An 18499-nucleotide genomic window follows, 5' to 3' on the forward strand; every position below is an offset into this window, starting at 1 on the left:
TTCTGCATGCATGCTGAGGGCAACCAGTTGGAATTTGGTGATGAGGTGATAATGAGTGATTTCAAGGTCTTCGCCCTTGGAGTTGTCATACTGGAGATCTGAATTTTGTGAGTAAAGCAGGCTTTTTGCAGGGACGAGCAGATGTTCACTTTCATGCATAGGAAATGTGAGAGTTTCTAAATAGAGCTGGTGAGTGGGCTGCTGGAAATAGGGTCTGGAGTTCAGGGCTTTGGAGATTATTAGCATTCAGATGGTATTTAAAGACACAAGATGGTATGAGATCTCAAGGAGGGTGCTTATTAAGAGAAAATAATAGAACCTTGGGGCGTTCATCTCTAAAAAAGATGAGAAAAGGGGCTGGAAAGATGTCTCAGCAGTTAAGGGCATGACTGCCCTTGTAGAGGACCTGAGTTTAGCTCCTGGCACCCGTATAGTGGCTTACAACCATCTTTAATTCCAGTTCCAGGGGTTCTGATGCCCTCTTCTGGCCTATGCAGTACACATACATACACTCAGGCAAACACGCATACACTTAAAATAAAAATAAACATTAAAAAAAAGTTGGTGGAAGTCTTGGTGTCCTGGATGACAAGTGAAACGTGGAGTGGGTCATATTGTCCAATAATGCCGATAGGCAAGGAAAAAGGCTAGAATACACCTTCGCAGTAATACTGTAAAGGTCACATTTAACTTTGACAAGTACAATTTCTGCGGACCTGTGGGAGTGTACTTAAAAGAGAACAGAAGGAGAGAAATTTGAGATGACAATTGTAAGTAAATACTTCAAAGAGTTGTGCTATACAGAATGACAAAGAAATAAGTGTGTGTGTGTGTGTGTGTGTGTGTGTGTGTGTGTGTGTGTGTGTGTGTGTGCACATGTAGGCATGTGTACATACATGGCCATGCATAGCTGAGTGCTTGTCTAGCATTGTGAGGTCTTGGGTTTAATCCCTAGGGCTGCAGAGAAAGGAGAAGGGTAGAGAGGAATGAGGGGAGGATGGGAAAGGAAGTGGAGTGATTGGGGTGGAGTTTCATAATATTGCAGAAGTAATAGCATTGCTTACATGCCAATGGGAAAGCTGCAACAGTTGGGAAAAGAATGGTGAAGAGGAAACAGGGTGGAACTGCTAAGTGAACACAGAACTTATCGGGGGACAAACCTATAACCAGGACTTGTCACCACTAACACTTAAAGGGACATCTGTACAGGCTCCTTTCCTGCCCAATGCCAAAAGACAGTAACAAAAGAGTTGTTGAAACCCCATCTACACATAGGATTTAACATGGTTCTCAAGACATTTAGCACTGTACTTAATGTCCCCAAACTCCACACCTGAAAATTACTGAAATTGTATATTTTTATAACACATATATTTTCCTGCACTTAGGCCTGAAGAGGAAGGTGGCCAGAGAGTACTAAGTTTCTCCCATACTTTGGCGTTTCAGAGCTCCTCGTGGCAGCTGGGAGGAAATCAAACCCCATTGTTTTTCTTTTGTTTCTCCCTCCCTTCCCTCCTCTCCCCACCTTCTATTTCTTTTGAAGCCAGGCGCAGAAAGGGCTTTGTTCTCTTAGCTGCCAGTCTGCCTACCAAACAGATGGATGCTCACCTGTATCACTTTGAAGTGATGTGCAATTACCACCAGAGTGCATCCACAGGGTCAGTCTGACCTGCTCATGGTCTTTGCTGAGTGGTTTTCACTGCTGTTCCTCTCTCACGGAAACAAGTCTGTCAGAGGTAGGAAGAATCCCTTGCATGCTCCTCCCTGATTTATAGACATTTACCAATGGCCTGATCAGGGTGACGGTGCCAGGAACAGTCCAAGCAATTTGTGCATGTGCCTTCTGGGAAGTCAGTCTTTAGTGGAAACTTTGGCTGCACATTCCTTACTGTGCAATGAGTACAGGGAAAGGACTGGGATTTTCATGAAGAAGACTCAACTGAAATGAATGAGCTACTGACTCAGTGTTAAGTGCTTTCATTCTTAGGGAGATGCTACTACTGCAGATTCAAAAGACAGAGTTGCTCTCTGAAAATGTCACTTACTGAAAAATTGCTTTACTATATCCCAGGCACAGGATGAGACCCCCTGTGTGTACCTCTTCTCCCAGGTCTGTTTCCATCCTCACCCAATGAATGTGTTCTCCTCTGGCCAGAGGCTGTGATTTGGGTTTTACATTATGTCATTTAATTAGCACTCCAATTCTTTTACCTTAGGAGTGGAGGGTGGGGGGTGGTGTTCAAGTGACTTGCCCCAGTTTGGAAGATTAATGGTTAGGGGTGTGGTGATACTGTGTTCCCCAAAATATTGTGCACCCTAATAAACTTATTTGGGGTCAGAGATCAGAACAGCCCTAGATAGACATAGAAGTCAGAAAATGGTGGCACACACACCTTTAATCCTAGCATTCTGAAGTCAGAGATCCATCCGGATCTCTGTGAGTTCAAAGCCAGTCATGATGACTCATGCCTTTAATCCCAGGAAGTGATAGCAAAAAGCAGAAAGGTATATAAGGCGTGAAAACCAGGAACTAGAGCCTGGTTAAGCTTTTAGGCTTTCGGCAGCAGTTCAGCTGAGATCCATCCGGATGAGGACACAGAGGCTTCCAGTTTGAGGAAATAGGATCAGCTGAGGAACTGGCAAGGTGAGGTTAGCTGTGGCTTGTTGTGCTTCTCTGATCTTTCAGGGTTCACCCCAATACCTGGCTCCAGGTTTGTTTTTATTAACAAGACCTTCTAACAATTTGTGCTACATAGGGGAGTTGAGATTTGAACCCCATTGTAGTCCCTCCTAAATTACATATTTATATTCTGTGTTTGTGCATGCATGCATATGCTTGTATGCTTGTGTGTATGTGTGTGGGCACAGATGTGTGGCACAAGATGGAGGCCCGAGGACAACTTGCTGGAGTCAGTTCTCTCTTTTCACTACGTGGGCACAGGGATCAAACACTGGTTGTCAGGCTTAGTGGCAGGTGCTTTTATTCACAGGGCCTCCAAAAACCTACTTTCTTATTCACAATGTGTGTGTGTGTGTGTGTGTGTGTGTGTGTGTGTGTGTGTGTGTATTATTAATAGAAAAATCCCTTTTTAGCCCATCACCCAGAGCTGTAGGTTTTACTTATTAGGGTGCCAGGGTATGTCTACTGGACTCAGTCTAACGTTATCTTTGTCACACACCTGATATTTCAGCCATGTTTAATACTTCACACTCTCTAGACAGTCATGCTCTTGACTGACCAACTCCCACTCTATTTCATTTCCCCAAGATTTCAGAATTAGTATTTTTTTTTTAGAAATAAAGCAAGATCAGTTTACATTTAAAACTTCACTAACCGAGTGAGCATACTCTTATTGAGTAGGACTCATTTAATTTGAGTTATGGTACAAACAACTACAGATGGCTTGAGTGTATGAAGGGTATATGTTGAGTATATGAAGGGTGTATGTTATCTCCCTGACTTGGTTATGAGTTCCCTGAAGACAGAATCATATCTGTTTTTTGGACATCTCCCTAGCCTCTGTCTTAGTACTTAGGCTCTTACATTGTGCATAGCAAACAGGGCATAGCTGGTCCACAGCTGGCAATGTAGGATGCTCATGGGGACAAGTGTTGGTCTGTATAATGCATATGCCAGCTAACTTGTCTGGAGTTTGTTATTTCCAATGGTTCATGGCTACTTGGGATACTTCTAAAATAAAGCCGGTTCTTGAGAAACTAAGCAGCCCTTTTTCAGAAGCAGTATCCCAAGCACAGCAGATAGGAGAGGAATGGAAATCAGATCAAGTTTCCATTTTTTCCCCCTAAGTTACCTGCTTTTAGGGAATTTTTCATCTATGGATTCCTCCAGCCTACACCTTTGCCTTTGGAGAGTATGGGAAAGCAAAGGGCTCAGAATATCTGATTGCTAAGAAATATGACAGCAAAATCCCTTCCTTCCCAACATGGACTAGTGGAATTTCTTGGGTGCAACTGTGATATGTTGTTGATTATGGTCTGAAAGTTTTTGGGAAGAAATAAAATCCAGTGTCTTATCTGGCAACAGAAGGAACCAAAGCATTAACTGTTAAGGGTTATTCAAGGCTGGCTAGGATCTCAAGCATGCCTCTTGCTTCTTCAACACAATGGAAACCAACGTTAAATGTACTAGACACCATTTGTAGGAAGTCCTGGGCTAACATAACGCTTTGGTCATTTAATGGTGAGGAAACTTTGTGGAAATTACATGGCTTCCTGACACCTCTTCTCCCTCTAGTCCAGTCCTGCACTTATTTGTAGGACCCCACAAAAATACCTCACCTCCCTCTACTTTGGGGTGTCCAAACCTGCTGCTCTCCTGCCTAAAGGCCTCCCCACTCTCTCTCTTGGCTACCATCTCTTCATTTTTGAAAGTTTCTGCTTAAATGGCACCTCCTGTGAGAGCAGCCATTTCTGACAGCACCCTTCAAAGCCTCTCTACATTTCTCTTTTCAGGGTCCCCATGCCTTCCCCGTGAAATATTCACTGAGATCCATGGTGGGTTTACATTTGTTTTGGTGTTGTTCCTGTGTCCCCTATAGACTGTACAGTCAACCAGAGAAAATGTCATAGCTGGCTTGTGACTGGCACAGTGTTTCGTGAGCAGCAGAGATGAAGTCAGTGTTCACTGGATGGATTCTTGGAAGACTCATTAATCTCAGTGATACTTGTTACCAGTGATTTGGGTTCATGTCCTCTAATACTGTACACACACACACACACACGCACGCGCACGCGCACGCGCACGCGCACGCGCACAAACATATAATGGGTATACCAGACCAGAGGAATTATTACGACATATACACATTATGAAATGTACATTCTTGTGATACTTCAGTTCTAGCCCTTGTCTGACACAGTCACACTCTTTGGCTCTTCAGGAAGAAAGACATTAGAACACCCGAGGCTGCATGGGAAGATCTTTCTATGCCCAAAAGTCTGACCCAGTAAGCTACTTCAATCAAACACATCTGATTGGTTTGTTGGATGCCTGAGAGGGGATTTCTGGATTAGACAGTTTATTAGTGGAGGAGCCAGCTTTGAAGACCTGCTGGTCTTTGCTCTGTGTGTCTAGAGTTAGCGGAATGGTACAGTGAAAGCTGTCTGAGTGACAGCTGTCAGTGAGTCAATAATGGCAGAAAGGGCAACTACCCAGAGGTGTCAATCATACCCAGTTTAAATGACACCTTCAGCTTTTACATGCGAGATATTCCATAAAATGGTGGGAATACTATTATTATTATTATTATTATTATTATTATTATTGTGTATGTGTATAAATGCATACAAAGCACTTGGAATAAAGCCAGACACACATTAACACTCATATCAGAAGAACACTACCTAGAGCAGTAGTTCTCAACCTGTGGGTTGCGACCCCCACAGGGAGATCACATATCAGATATCCTGCATATCAGATACTTACATTATGATTCATAATAGCAACAAAATTACAGCTATGAAGTAGCAATGAAATAATTTTATGATTGGGGGACACTACATCCTGAGGAACTGTATTAAAGGTTCACAGCATTAGGAAGGTTGAGAACCACTGAGCTCACAGTGAATAGTTAACAGAATGGCTTTGGATGTCAGAGAGACACAGTTCACCTCTATCATTTGCAAGCTATATGTCTTTAGAAATGTTGCTTGATGTCTCTGAACATCATTTTATAATATGTAACATAAGGGTAATAGTGGTACTCCTTTAGTGGAATCTGATGGGTGAGTGAGGTAAGGAGAGAAGAGGGACATGTTACAGATTCTCAGTATCTGTGGTCATGCTTTTGCTATTTTTCCTAGTGCATCACTCTCCTGGGACTCAGAAAAGGCAGCATCAGGCTTCACAGTCTACATAGTAGAACTACCAAACCAAAACCAGTTGCAGTGCATAGGCCAAATCTTATCAGCAGAGTTATTTAATTGTTTTACTCAATAACATTGCAGTGCCAGCTCATACAGTCTCCAAATTTTTGAACAGGTTGTGAATGCTTTAAAATGTCAAAGTTTCATTTGTAAAACTGCAGATATTATCATCTCTCTCCCTCTTTTTTCTTTCTCCCCTCCTCCCTCCAGCCCTGGTTGCTTGGATACTTGCTCTGTAGCCCAAGTTGATGTTCAACTTCCCTACCAAGTATTGGGCTTATAGACATACACCATCACAGCTGGTTAGATTGCTGTTTTCTTTAACAACAACAAACAATAACAGGCAGCTTTGGGCTATCATTCCCACACTGCTCTTTCAGGCCAGAGCTAGGCAGTAGCTCCCTATATAAAAGCAGTCTGGATCCTGAATTTCAGGGCTTCCCACCATTCTCTAGTGCAGTCCCAGCATGTGATCATACTGTCCATGCCTATTTACCCACCTGGGCTTTCCTGACTATCTGCACTCATCTTTCATACTACTTGATCTCTATGAACATCTGACTCTGATTCAATATCTGAGGGGCCTGACTTCCCCAGTATCTTTCGCAAAGTGGCCTCTCTGCTCACCTTGGTCCCCACAGCCTTGGGCCATTCATCTGGACCAGTTGGTGGAAGTGTTGAACAATGGAATAGTAAACCACAGCCAAAGGCTGAGCAGAAAGTCAGTCTTAGCTCACCTCAAATTGTCTTCAATTCCATCTAGACTGAGGGTAGAAGGCAATGGAGAAGCATAATGATTGGGGGCTGAGCCCTTGAAAATACGCCATAGAGATTAGCAGCCCCTAAGGTGAGGGTCCTTGGAAGAAAAGGGAAGAAAAGATGCGCTCTAAGAAATAACTCATCCTTAATCCCTTACACTAAGGAATGATATAGGTATGTAAAGTTCAGAAATTCTGTACAAAGGGGTTCAATTCACAATTCATACATCTAAAGACATTCACTGATCACCTACTATGAGCCAGAGGCTATGACAGTGTTGACAGGCAAGATCTCTGAACTTGGGTAACTTCTTTACCATGGGGAAAAGCAGTATGTTTTATCTGCATCTATCTGACAGGATATGATGAGCACTGCTACTTAGGCATGAGCCACAGCCCACCCCAGGGTCTTTCTCTAGAAGCCTTTCACAACAGAATATGGTAGAGACTGTCATAGCATTTATGCAGAACGAAGGCCCAAACCATTCAAGGACAGTACTCAGAAACACAAAAGTCCAAGGAACTCTAGTAGAGTCTTGACTTGAGAAGAATAGCAACTTTATCCTGACCCTGGGATTCAGGAAGTGTTGCTCAGAACACTTTATGAAGGGTTAACTTGCTTCTTCCTTATCTCCAAAGTAGAGCTGTTTTTCTCTCCCTGTAATGTGGCCCAGTTGGAAATGTATTTGTTTTTCATTGTTTAATCTTCTGTATCGCCCACTGTTGATTAGATTTAATTAATTTATGTTTCTAATGAATTTAGAAGCTCACTGTGCTGTAGCAGGAACATTTTCAGACAGCATCTGGCCACCAAATGGATTGATTACCTTATCTGCAAAAGTCTTTCAAACATCTGGGGCCAGATTTTTGAGACTTCCAGAAGTCTTTGCAGAGGTTTTTTTGCAAACAAACAAACAAACAAACAAACAATGCCAAATATCAAGGTGGAGAGAGAGAGAGAGAGAGAGAGAGAGAGAGAGAGAGAGAGAGAGAGGATGCTAGATACAGGTAGGATTCACTTTGATCTGAAAATCTAGATCCTGGCACTCCTCCAGTTTGAAAGCACACTTTGCTGCTCATTGGCACAGCTTCAATGGCACAAATAGACTCATCTGAATCTATTTTGTTCAACATAATCAGAATCCACCAGGTCCAAGCCCAGACTGCCACCCTGTGAACTTCTTTGGCACTTCCTCCTGAATGGAAGCTCCCACTGATCATTAGGATGAAACATTTACAGAAAACATTTAGGGAGAAGCACTTTGCTCTCATTCATTCAGCAAACATTTATCGGGGGGCCGACTGTGTGCCTGGCACTGGGCCACGTGCACCTCTTCATCAGCTGCTCTTGGCAACAGCCCTGCAGGATGGCAGGCTCTGCTCTTTCAGTCATACAGCATACAGATATGACCGAGCAGGATGTAAAATAACAACTAATATCAATAGCACTAATAAAGAATAAAGATGCATGCGTGCTCACACACACACACACACACACACACACACACACACACACACACACACACACCATATGAAGCACAAGCACTAATTTGTTCATCCCCTCCCCATAGGGTGGATGTCATTTTGGGGCCTCCAGTTTACAGAGAGGAGCCAAGGCACCTGGAGTTTATGGACTTGCCCAGTTATCCAGCTAGCTTTCAGCAACACCTGCCTTCTAACTTGAGAGTCTTTGCTCCTTGCCTCGGGGCTGTCCCTGTCTGGATATGGCTCACTGAAGACCGCATTAGGCTCTATTCCAGGGCCATCAATGCACTGCGCTCTAACTTGCACTCACTCCTAATCCAGCGAGTAGTGCGACTCTTAATGATGCCGCAGATGCTGACAGTCTGGATCAAGGAGTGGAGGTCACTAGCTGCTGGCAGCAGGGCCGAGGCCGAGCTCAGGGCTACAAAGCTCTGTCTCTCCATGCTGCCTGCTGATAGACGAGACAGAAGGGAGTGCTGGGAACCAAAGAGCTGGCCCAACGCTGCACCAGGACAAGTAAGAGGAGTTGCAAGAGGAGATAACCTGCACTGCCCACCCCATTCCAAAGACACACACACACACACACACACACACACACACACACACACAGAGGGGGTGGGTGGTGGTGGAGAAGCTGAAGAATGTGCAGAGAAAAACATAAGAAAAACAGCTCCATCTTGAGCGGTAGGTGAAAGATGTTGGGAAGCTCATTGCCCGACTGGTTTTTCTGGCTCAAGTTCAAAGGGAGATGACTGACAACCAGGTGGTTGCCCATAACACGGCTATCATAAAAAGCTTGTAACCCGGAACCTCTGAGAATTTATGGACAACAAGTGCAGACTTTTGTGACAGTCAGCTTGCATGCCGCTCTTGAATAAACCTGTTTTGACCTAGTTCTTAGAATTCACCGAGTCTGGACACTTCTTTTCTTTTGTTCAGAGGGTTCTTATTCCATTCCACTTCTCTCTAGCCACTACCTCAACATGGTGGTGGGTGGGTCCTCTATCTTGTCTTGACCTTTCTACCTGCTCCCTCCCTGCCAAGCCAATCTCCAACTGGTCTTGTCTAGCCCATATGCATCTTCCAGGAAGTCTTCCTTGATTTCCCTATTCTGGTCAGGTGTTTATTGGAAGTATATTTTAAGCACCTCTACTTCTTCCTATACTACACTGTAAAGCAACTGTTTGTTGGTTTCCTCGTTGATAGAGTATGCTAGCAGTCATTGCATCTACAGTGTAGGGGTCTGAGCAAATTGTGAATCACCTTCATGCTTCACACTACATCCTCTTAGGCTGTCATTGTTTTTTTTTTTTTTTCATCACTACCCTCTGAACCCTTGCACAGAAATCAGAATGGTGATGAGCCCTGGGGGAAAAAGGGTTAAGTCAGAAGGGACCCTGAGATCTTATGAAGTCCTAAAAGCACCCCAAAACTTAATCTGGGTAATAGAGACAGGGTGTACATCTGTAAAAACCATTGTGATGGACATTGGAAAATACTGTTTTTACCCTAAGTAATTCATATCTTAGCACGAACAAACTGTCTCTCTGATAGCCCACTCTGGTTGATAAAATCCGAAGAGCCCCGCTTTGGTATGGGAAGTCTGTCACTAACTGCCATACTTGTCAACCTCACTCTTCTGACCTGTTCTTTTTAAGATCTTCTCACCTGTTTTCATGTCTGTGCTTAAAATCATGCTGCAAATCTTACCCTACATGTCTCCTGCTCTTACCCTCACCTTCCAGAAACTCTTCTACTCTTGAAGGATGAAGACAAATCTCTCCCAATCTCAACAAACACGCCAGTCTCATTATCTCCTTTCTCTGAGTCCTTGACCCTTGTCTGGTTCATTCATTCCAATTTTTCTTGAAGACGGTAAGCTCTTGGAAGGCAGGAACTATCTACCATGTTTTCTACTCTTGTATTTAGTATGGGACCGGGCACATTGGTAGGTACTTAGTGTATATCTCTGTATGTACTGAAGGATGACCTTTACTCCTAGCACCTGAACAGCTGTGAACTTGAATACAGGTTAAAAAAAAAAAAAGCAGATTTTTCTATCTTATAAAATAAAAACATGGTGGTGCCCCCAAAGGACTAGTGACTTAGAATTCAAATGAGGTTTCAAACCCAGATTTTGGCACTCCCTGACTTTATGACTCAGCACAATGAATCTCCATCACCCAAATTCAATGTCCCCATTCACACAATGGGGACTTTCTCATAGGCTATTGTGAGAAGTCAACAGGAGCATAAATATTTTGAGCTGACATTTGCCTGCTTGTTCACTTGGATAAAGAAAACACAGTCACGCCCTAACAAAAGCCCGGGTTTTCAACTACCATGAGAAGAGCCACTGACTCCCAGGAAACACTGAACACACACTAGACCTTATCGTCAGAGCTATTACACACAAATGCGAGGTGTGAGAGAGAAACACCTATGGATCAGGAGGTAAGAAGAAGAGGACGGGAAGAGTGGGCGCACTGTGAGCGGCACACACGTGCACACAAACAGAACGAGCCTCCGCTATTAGACATTCCTTAGAGAAATTCCAGCACATCCCATTAACACCGTCCCCAAGGCAAGAGCTGGCATTTGACCTTTACGTATTTAATATCTCTGCAAAGATCCCGAAGCCGTAGTCATCGTGAAATGGTACACAAAGGCAAGTGTATCCGGGAGTCCCGGCAGCTTTCTGCTTTACCTGTCACTCCTGTGATTCTTTCATTACGCTAATTCCTGGCGCTTCCCTTCAAACTTTTGACCTTAGGATAGCTCTTTGATCGCTCAACGGGATTTTGACGGGTAGGAGAGAGGAACACCGAGGAACGCGTTTCCATTGTGTTCTGACACACTCATTTACAAGACAACAGTTTAATAATTCTAATTCATATCCCCCTCTATGCACGCAATCAATAATTCATGGCAATCCCTCTGCTGCATTTGTAGTGACAACAGAAAGGGCAAGATATTGCTTCTCTTCAACTCACCCTCCTTTCTTCACTTAGCCATGCCTGGAGCCTGGAGAGTTCAGAATCTGAAGAAAACAGTTTCCATGGTGACTCTCCCTTTGAGTACCCAACTGCATTTCACTCTTTCTGGGGTGAATTAATGCTCCTTATTGCTTTCATGCTAAATATATTGAGGATTAGATTTGATTTCCTCTGCAGCGATACAGTTTTATCAGGAAAATGGAAAGGAAAAACAGCATGAAGAAACTGTCTTTCTGCCACTATCCTATTACAAAGGAGAAATAAAATAGTCCAGAAAAAAACAAGAACAAAACAAAACAAAAAACAACTAGTCATAGGCAAATGCACACAAGAGCCTGGAAGCCGGGATACGTATACAGTCTTTTACAGTGTTAGAAAACCTGTCTCAGGACAAAATGACCTGAATTCCTCCAACTGTTGAAGGTGGTAGAAGTTGACCACAAGACAGGCCACAGAAAATGCTTTGTTTTTTGATGTATTAAAAGCAACAACACCACACCTACTTGATGTTTTGATGTTTGAAGCAACAATATCACACCTACTTGATGTTTTAATATGGTGACTTTTGTTTTCTTTTAATCTACTGGTCTTCTTTATTTGTTAAAATAGGAAATCTTCCTAAGTCTCCATGGCAACCTGAATCCCCCCCCTCCCCCAGAGTGTATTGCCCTAATTTGTCCCATCCACTGGACTCTAATAGGCAGTGTCTATGTCTGTTCTGTTCACTGCTTACCCCTCTGTCTGGCATAGCACATGGGAGTGGGGTGGGGCACAATAGTGGTAACTCAGGCACTGAAGTCTCCTTTAAGTCCCTTAGAAACATTCAAGGGCCTCAATTCTCTCCCGCCCCAACTCTTGCTCTGCTTCTGTCCTGCAAGCAACAAAGAGTTAAAAGGAGTATTCTGCATATGGAAAGAGAGGTGAGGAACAGGCATCATGAGGAGAGTACTTGCTCCACCACCACATATCCACTCATACAGTGTGGAATCTAGTTACCAGGCATCAAAATCAGATGGAAAAGAGGAACCACAGCCATTTGGAGCAGTGGTTCTCAATCCATGTGTCACAGCCCCTTTGACAAACCTCTATTTACAAAATATTTACATTATAATTCGTGAAAGTAGCAAAATTATAGTTATGAAGTAGCAACGATAATAATTTTATGGTTGGGGGGGTCACTACAGCATGAGGAACTATAGTAAAGGTTTGCAGCATTAGGAAGGTTGAGAACCGTTGATTTGGAGACAGCCAGTGAGTATATAGTATCTACATTAATTATGACTACTTTAGAAGTCTGGGGACAAGAATTAAGTAGAATTACTGATCTATGAAAGTTTACGTCTAGGAAGGGTTCTTTTGGGATCACCAGGAAGCAGGGCAGGGTTGAGTACAAACTCATTCCCTCCGATGTTAACACTGCTTTCATTCATTCTCCATATCATACATGCATGGACTTCTTTCATCTGCCTAACTAATTCATGGATTAATGTTATTACTTTTGCACTTGATGTAAAGAAATTCAGATTCAAGAGGGCTCTAGGCAGTTCCTAACATTCTAAGCTCAGTTAGTAGAAAAGCCAAGATTCAAATCCACACAGCCTGGTCTTTGAGTCAATATCTTAACTACACCGTCGTGAATCTCAGGCTCTTGGGGTCTGAGATAAGCAAATAATTACACAAAGCATTTCCTGTAGTCTCCTTTGATGGGTGAATCACCAAACTTCACTATGTTCACAAATGCTGCTGGGCAATCATCAGGATGCCTAGAGAGCCACAGAAAATTCTAGATTTCAAAAGGAAAACCACTTCAGTGGTTGTGTGCATGTTGGGTTTATGCATCCCTGCAACCAGGATGTGCACCACTACAGCAGGACTCCTTGGTTTCACATTTCCATAGGTGGATGGTTGTATGGCCTTTTCTTACAAAACGGCATTCTCCAGTGTCTTGAGAAGATCCTGGAAGGTGTTCTTGTGGATTTCCTAAACTTGCTTGCTGAAATTCATCAGCGTCATGCTGTTCACCTCGACTGCAGTCAGTGGCGAGAAAAAGGTCTCGGTATGCTGGCTCCTGGATATTTTTCATTTTCTACTTTGGATCCCCTCAACTATGTTAAACATAGATATGATTTCTTAAGACCATGAAGGAAGCACATTAAAACTTAAAGGGCAAGACTGTGGGATATGATTTTTCCTATTTGAGTTTTCATTTTTAATGATAAATAATAGTTGTTTATAATTGTAGGGTACAATGTGGTGTTTCCATGTATGTTTACATTATGGAAAGATTAAGTCAAACTATTTAATATTATCTGTTCCCTCATACCATTTTTGTTGTTGTTGCTGTTGTGAAACCATTTAAAAGTTATTTGTTTGGTAATTTTGAGCTAGCCATACATTATTATTGTCTAATCACCGGCCACGCAACTGATCACTAAGAGTTCTTCCTCCTGTCTGGCTCAAATGCCTTAGCTTTTAAACACCAGCCACGCCCTCAGCCCCTGGAAACCACATGTAACTTGCTGTTTCTGTGAGTCTGACTGTTTTAGAATCCACCTGTGTGTAACACCATGCACCCTTTACCTTTTTATCCCTGACTGAAACTGCACATTTTAATTTTGCTTCTTTGATACAATCCTATTTGTCAGGTTCCAGCATTAAGCATACGTAACTTTAAATATCATAAAATAGTTAACTATTTTTTTAGGTGAAGTGATTTCTCAACTAAAGAAGGGCAGGGCATGGAAGAAAGATTTGGTCTAGTGAGTGCTGCCCATGAGAGCCAGCATTAGGAAAGGGATACAAGTCTTAGCTCAGTGTTACTCATGGCATTGTGTGACTCCTATAGATGAAATAATTGAAAATGAAATCCTCTCTTTATACTTAGCAATAAAAGGAATTATTACTTATCAAGCAGAAAAAAACATTAATTTTTTTTTTCTGCCAGAGGAGAGAATGGGCTTAGCGATTATGTTGCTTATCCATCCCAGGTCAGAGTTCACCTTGGATGTATAAAGAATGTAAGGCCCCAATATTTGGGAAGACTATACATCTGTCATTAAAGAGTGAGGTGTCATGGCAGCTGGAACAGCCCTGAACATGTAGCCAGAGATACTCTGCATTTTCATGAGAAATTGAGATCTTTGTGGCTTTGAGTGGGGAGGTACTCCAGGTGGGAGCTTGGAGGGAGGAACTTGGGGTGAGTGACTATGCCTCTCTCTGCCAGAGTCACGCACCACACACTCATTGACTCATTTCTACTCTCCTCATTGTTACATAGCCCAGAACTCATTGTAGTTTTTAATATTCCCATAAAGAAAATACTATATATATGTAAAATGAAGATACCCCTGATAGCAGAGAGTATTCCAAAGAAGCTAGAATGGATGAAAACAAAAATGGAGAGTGGTAGCTGTAATAATAAATAAAAAAGAAAGGTGAATTGAGTACCTTTTAGCGAAGTGTGCTTTCTTTTTTATTTATTATTACAGTAGTGACTCAGGAATATATAACAATGACCAGTTACTGGCCCCTAAAATGTCTGCAAAAGCAGTAGGAATGTGAGAACCTGGCAGCTTTAGGAACAGAGGGTAATGATATATGTGTATTTATTGGTGTATGGGGGATCTAAAGGTACCGACTGTTCTGCTTATAGTTCTGGGCAGAAATGGAAAATGAGTTTTGCCAGAGCCCATAACGACAGTGTGCTGCATTTATTATGAAATGATTAGCACCTTAGATGGCAGAGAAGGACAGATGTCATCTCTAGAGGCTCTCCTCTACTTTTCCTCAGTCTCCAGAGAGTTCAATTGAATGACAAAGAACTCAGGTTTGAAGTCACATGGATCCTGCGCCAAAGCATAGTGTGTCACCTATTGGATGATGGCCTTTGGGAGACTCGATTCCTTCTATAAGACAATATTGACATATCCCCATCTTTTCATAGAAAAGCATGAAGGCCAAAGGATAAAGGAGCTAGCACAATGCCTGACGTGAGGTAAATCCTTACAAAATAAAACAAACAAAACCAATGAAACAGGGATGAGAATCAGGGGGCAGAGTGTGGGCATCCATTGAGATGTTTTAGATTTTTCTTTATGAGAGGTTTATCATTTCTCAATGGGGGTCAAATTAATTTCTCTATCTGTATAGTTAGTTGGCTTTGGCTTCCTCTCTTTATCTCCAAGGTAGAACTATAAATATCTCCTAGTGATTTGATGATGAAGGTGAGGGCCAAGGACTCTTTCCCCATTTGCTGTTTGAAAACAACCCTTTCAGGAGACACTTGATGGCTTGCAGGGATATTTATGACTCAGACCTCCTGGCAAAGTCTCTGATGCTGACTCATTTGTTACCCCAGAGAAAAAGAGGCAGCTGAAACCATCACTCATTAATTTCCTTATCAGTCATGGCAAGAGGTCAGAGGTAAAACACTCAGCATAGGGTGACTATGTGGATCAAGAATTTCAATAATGCCCCTTTGACCACTTACACAGTAAGAGGATTTCTGGCATACACACACTCATAAAAGTGTCTGCAAGGTCCTTCTTATTGCAAGGCATTAGCGAGGCATTGCTAAATGATAATTTTCTGCGGGATGCTGCAGCCTTCGGGCTCTGAATGCTCAGAAATGATCCTTTCTCTTCAAAACAAGAGAAAACTAAGTGACAGTGGATGGGAGAGAAGGAGGGACAGAAATAGAGAAGAGGCTGGATCTGGAATTTCCACAGTGGCTTTGGCCTTGAAAGCAAAAATAAAGGGCAGCCTTTCTCAAATGGAAAACAGAATACAAAACAACAGAGGTAAATTTTATAAACATTACCATGAACTATAATAGCATTAATCAAATCATGGTGTTTATGCTCTAACCACCAACAAATATGGCATCCTTAAAACTCACCAAAGGCAAGAATTTTGGAATATGAAAACAAATGAGAAAAGAAATACTTATAGCTAACAACTGATGGAATACTTGGGGTCAGGAGTTGAGCTATACATCCTTGAATGCATTCTCTGTTCAACCTGCAAACATGACAAGGCTGTGTGTCTGTCCAAGTCTAGTCTATAGCTGGGAACATCAGGCTTGATGATGGTGGATAACTTGCTTAAGAAAACACAGCTGAACTGACTGATCCCAATCTATTGCAGCTTCAGCCAAGGAAAGTTGCACTGAAAACAATTCCATTTGTTACTCATAAATTATTGACACACAGTCGTTCAAAATTTATGTGCGCAACATTACTCTTGGCTCTAGATCCAGAATATGAGTGAGAATTTGGGTCAGATATGGACTTCTGGACTCCCGGGAGATCTCAGCATCACTTGCTCTGTGCATACAAGCAGCAGAGGCCCTGTCCTCACCATTGAGTGACTCATGTCCAACCCAACAACCGAGCAATGCAGTCTCTGCACGTCTGTGAAAACACGGGAGTGCATTTACAGAATCGTGAAAACAGGACTGAGCATGCACAACCAATGGCACTTACGGGCTTGCCGATGCTAACAGAAAATGCTTTGTGAGATATGAAGTTAACTGGGGGGTGTGTGCCTCTTTCTAGTTTCCTGAACAGATGGGCCTAGTAGAGTTATTCTTGACTCGAAATAAATGAACGAGGTCTCTAATTCTAAGTAAGTGAAGTCTGAACGCATTCTAAGTTAAGTGGCTAAGAACTATCCATAGACATTTGGCTTCCAGCAGGAACATGTAGATTGGCATCAACTTAAAAAAAGGTGCATTTGAGGCAGTGTACATATTACATACAGGGAGGGAGGGGGAGAGAGAGAGAGAGAGAGAGAGAGAGAGAGAGAGAGAGAGAGAGAGAGAGAGAGAGAGAGAGAGAGAGAATTGATTTAGGAGGACATGTTCTAATTACTACCATGGGTGAGTTCTCCTTGCCAGACCCTTGTGTTTTGAGCTATTTGCAATATAGCAGTTGAGCTTTCATACCGAAGTTAGATTGATTAGTGACACTAACAACAGAGGTCAGAGTGGAGACTGTGGCAGAAGCAAGCAGCAGTGGGAGACACGGCAAGGTCAGTTAAAATTGCTAACATTTACTGAGCACACCCATGCACCACTCTTTGTATTTTTTTTTCTTGCAGTGTTAGGGATAGAAGCAAGGGCTTCACATGTGTTAGTCTCTAGTCTCTTGGACACCATCTTAAATGCTTTACATACACACATCATAGCGTTGGTGGGAGAATCAAGTAGGTGAAGCAGCATTTCCATTCAGTTTCTGCAGATGGAGAGATGGTATTAAATGCTCTCTCTGCTCGGTCTATATAATTACTGATGCTTTACTATATCCACTTCATAACAGGCACAGAATGGCTACTTGCTACTTCTGCTAATAGTTCTCATAACTGGGATTCACTACCAGGTTTGTTTGATTGCAAAGCTCAAGATCTGAACTGCTATAGCTTTGGTACCAATACCTCCTCCTACTTGGTCATATTCAGGCACCCCTCTGGCTTCCCCTCTTCTCCTCTGTCTGTCCCCATGAGATGGGGCTGTAGCATCTCAGTTTCCTCAGTGGTCGGACAGGACAAAAATCAGTATATACTCAAAGGGCTGGTGGGATATCCTGGATTCTCTAACATGGAAGGGGTCTGTATAGTGCCTCCCATACAAAGAGCTGAGATCCGAGTCTGGAATGCAGGCACTGGTCTCACTCCCCACCAATGACATTTCTTCACTGGGGCCAGAGGAAGATTGAAAGTGTGTTTCCCCAGGAGAAGATGCAAAGGTCTGAGGTTAACGTGTAGGAGATGAACTGAGCCACACAAGAGGAAAGGGAGTGGGGGATGTGCTCCAGCTTCCACCGCCAGAAATCCCATATTTTTATTATTTGTATAAATCATTTGGCTTTGAAGACACCAAAGGCCAAGCCTCCAAGTGCACCGATAAAAATAAATTGGATAGCACAATAAATAACGGGCAAAACCAGGCTGCCAAATGAAGAAGGATTTAGATCATTTAAATCCTAGGCTAGGAGTTGTCAAATCCAGTTTAATGCTGATAAGTGTGGGATAATCACTCTTTGCAAACAGCCCTATCCCACCAAACACCCTCCTGAAAGCCCTTCCGTTCTTTCACCTACCCTTTGCAAGCTGAAAGAAACCCGAGGGGATTTGCAGAGTGAAAAGGGATGTTATAGCCTGAGCAGTAGTGAGCCCAGGTTATTATATAATAATCCAAGATGCCTCTGCTGGGCTTAGAGGAAATATGAAGAGCTAATAAGAGTATAGTGAGGTTTGATTAGCTACAAAAGGACACTGCATGGGAGTAGGGGTGAGACTACTAATTTGGATGGCAGGAAGGGTTGCATCATAGTTGGGTGTAATGCAAGAAATAAAGAATTAGGGACATTGCTAGGT

General features: G+C 42.7%; 1 protein-coding gene across 50 annotated transcripts in view; it reads right to left on the minus strand.

Moving 5' to 3' along the window:
• Ppp2r2b (protein phosphatase 2 regulatory subunit Bbeta) overlaps positions 1-18499 on the minus strand; it is a 294937-nt gene that overhangs the window by 106501 nt on the left and 169937 nt on the right. The gene's annotated exons all lie outside the window — the stretch shown is intronic.

The sequence above is a fragment of the Peromyscus maniculatus genome, chromosome 19 (assembly GCF_049852395.1).
Source record: "Peromyscus maniculatus bairdii isolate BWxNUB_F1_BW_parent chromosome 19, HU_Pman_BW_mat_3.1, whole genome shotgun sequence".
Taxonomy (NCBI): Eukaryota; Metazoa; Chordata; class Mammalia; order Rodentia; family Cricetidae; genus Peromyscus; species Peromyscus maniculatus.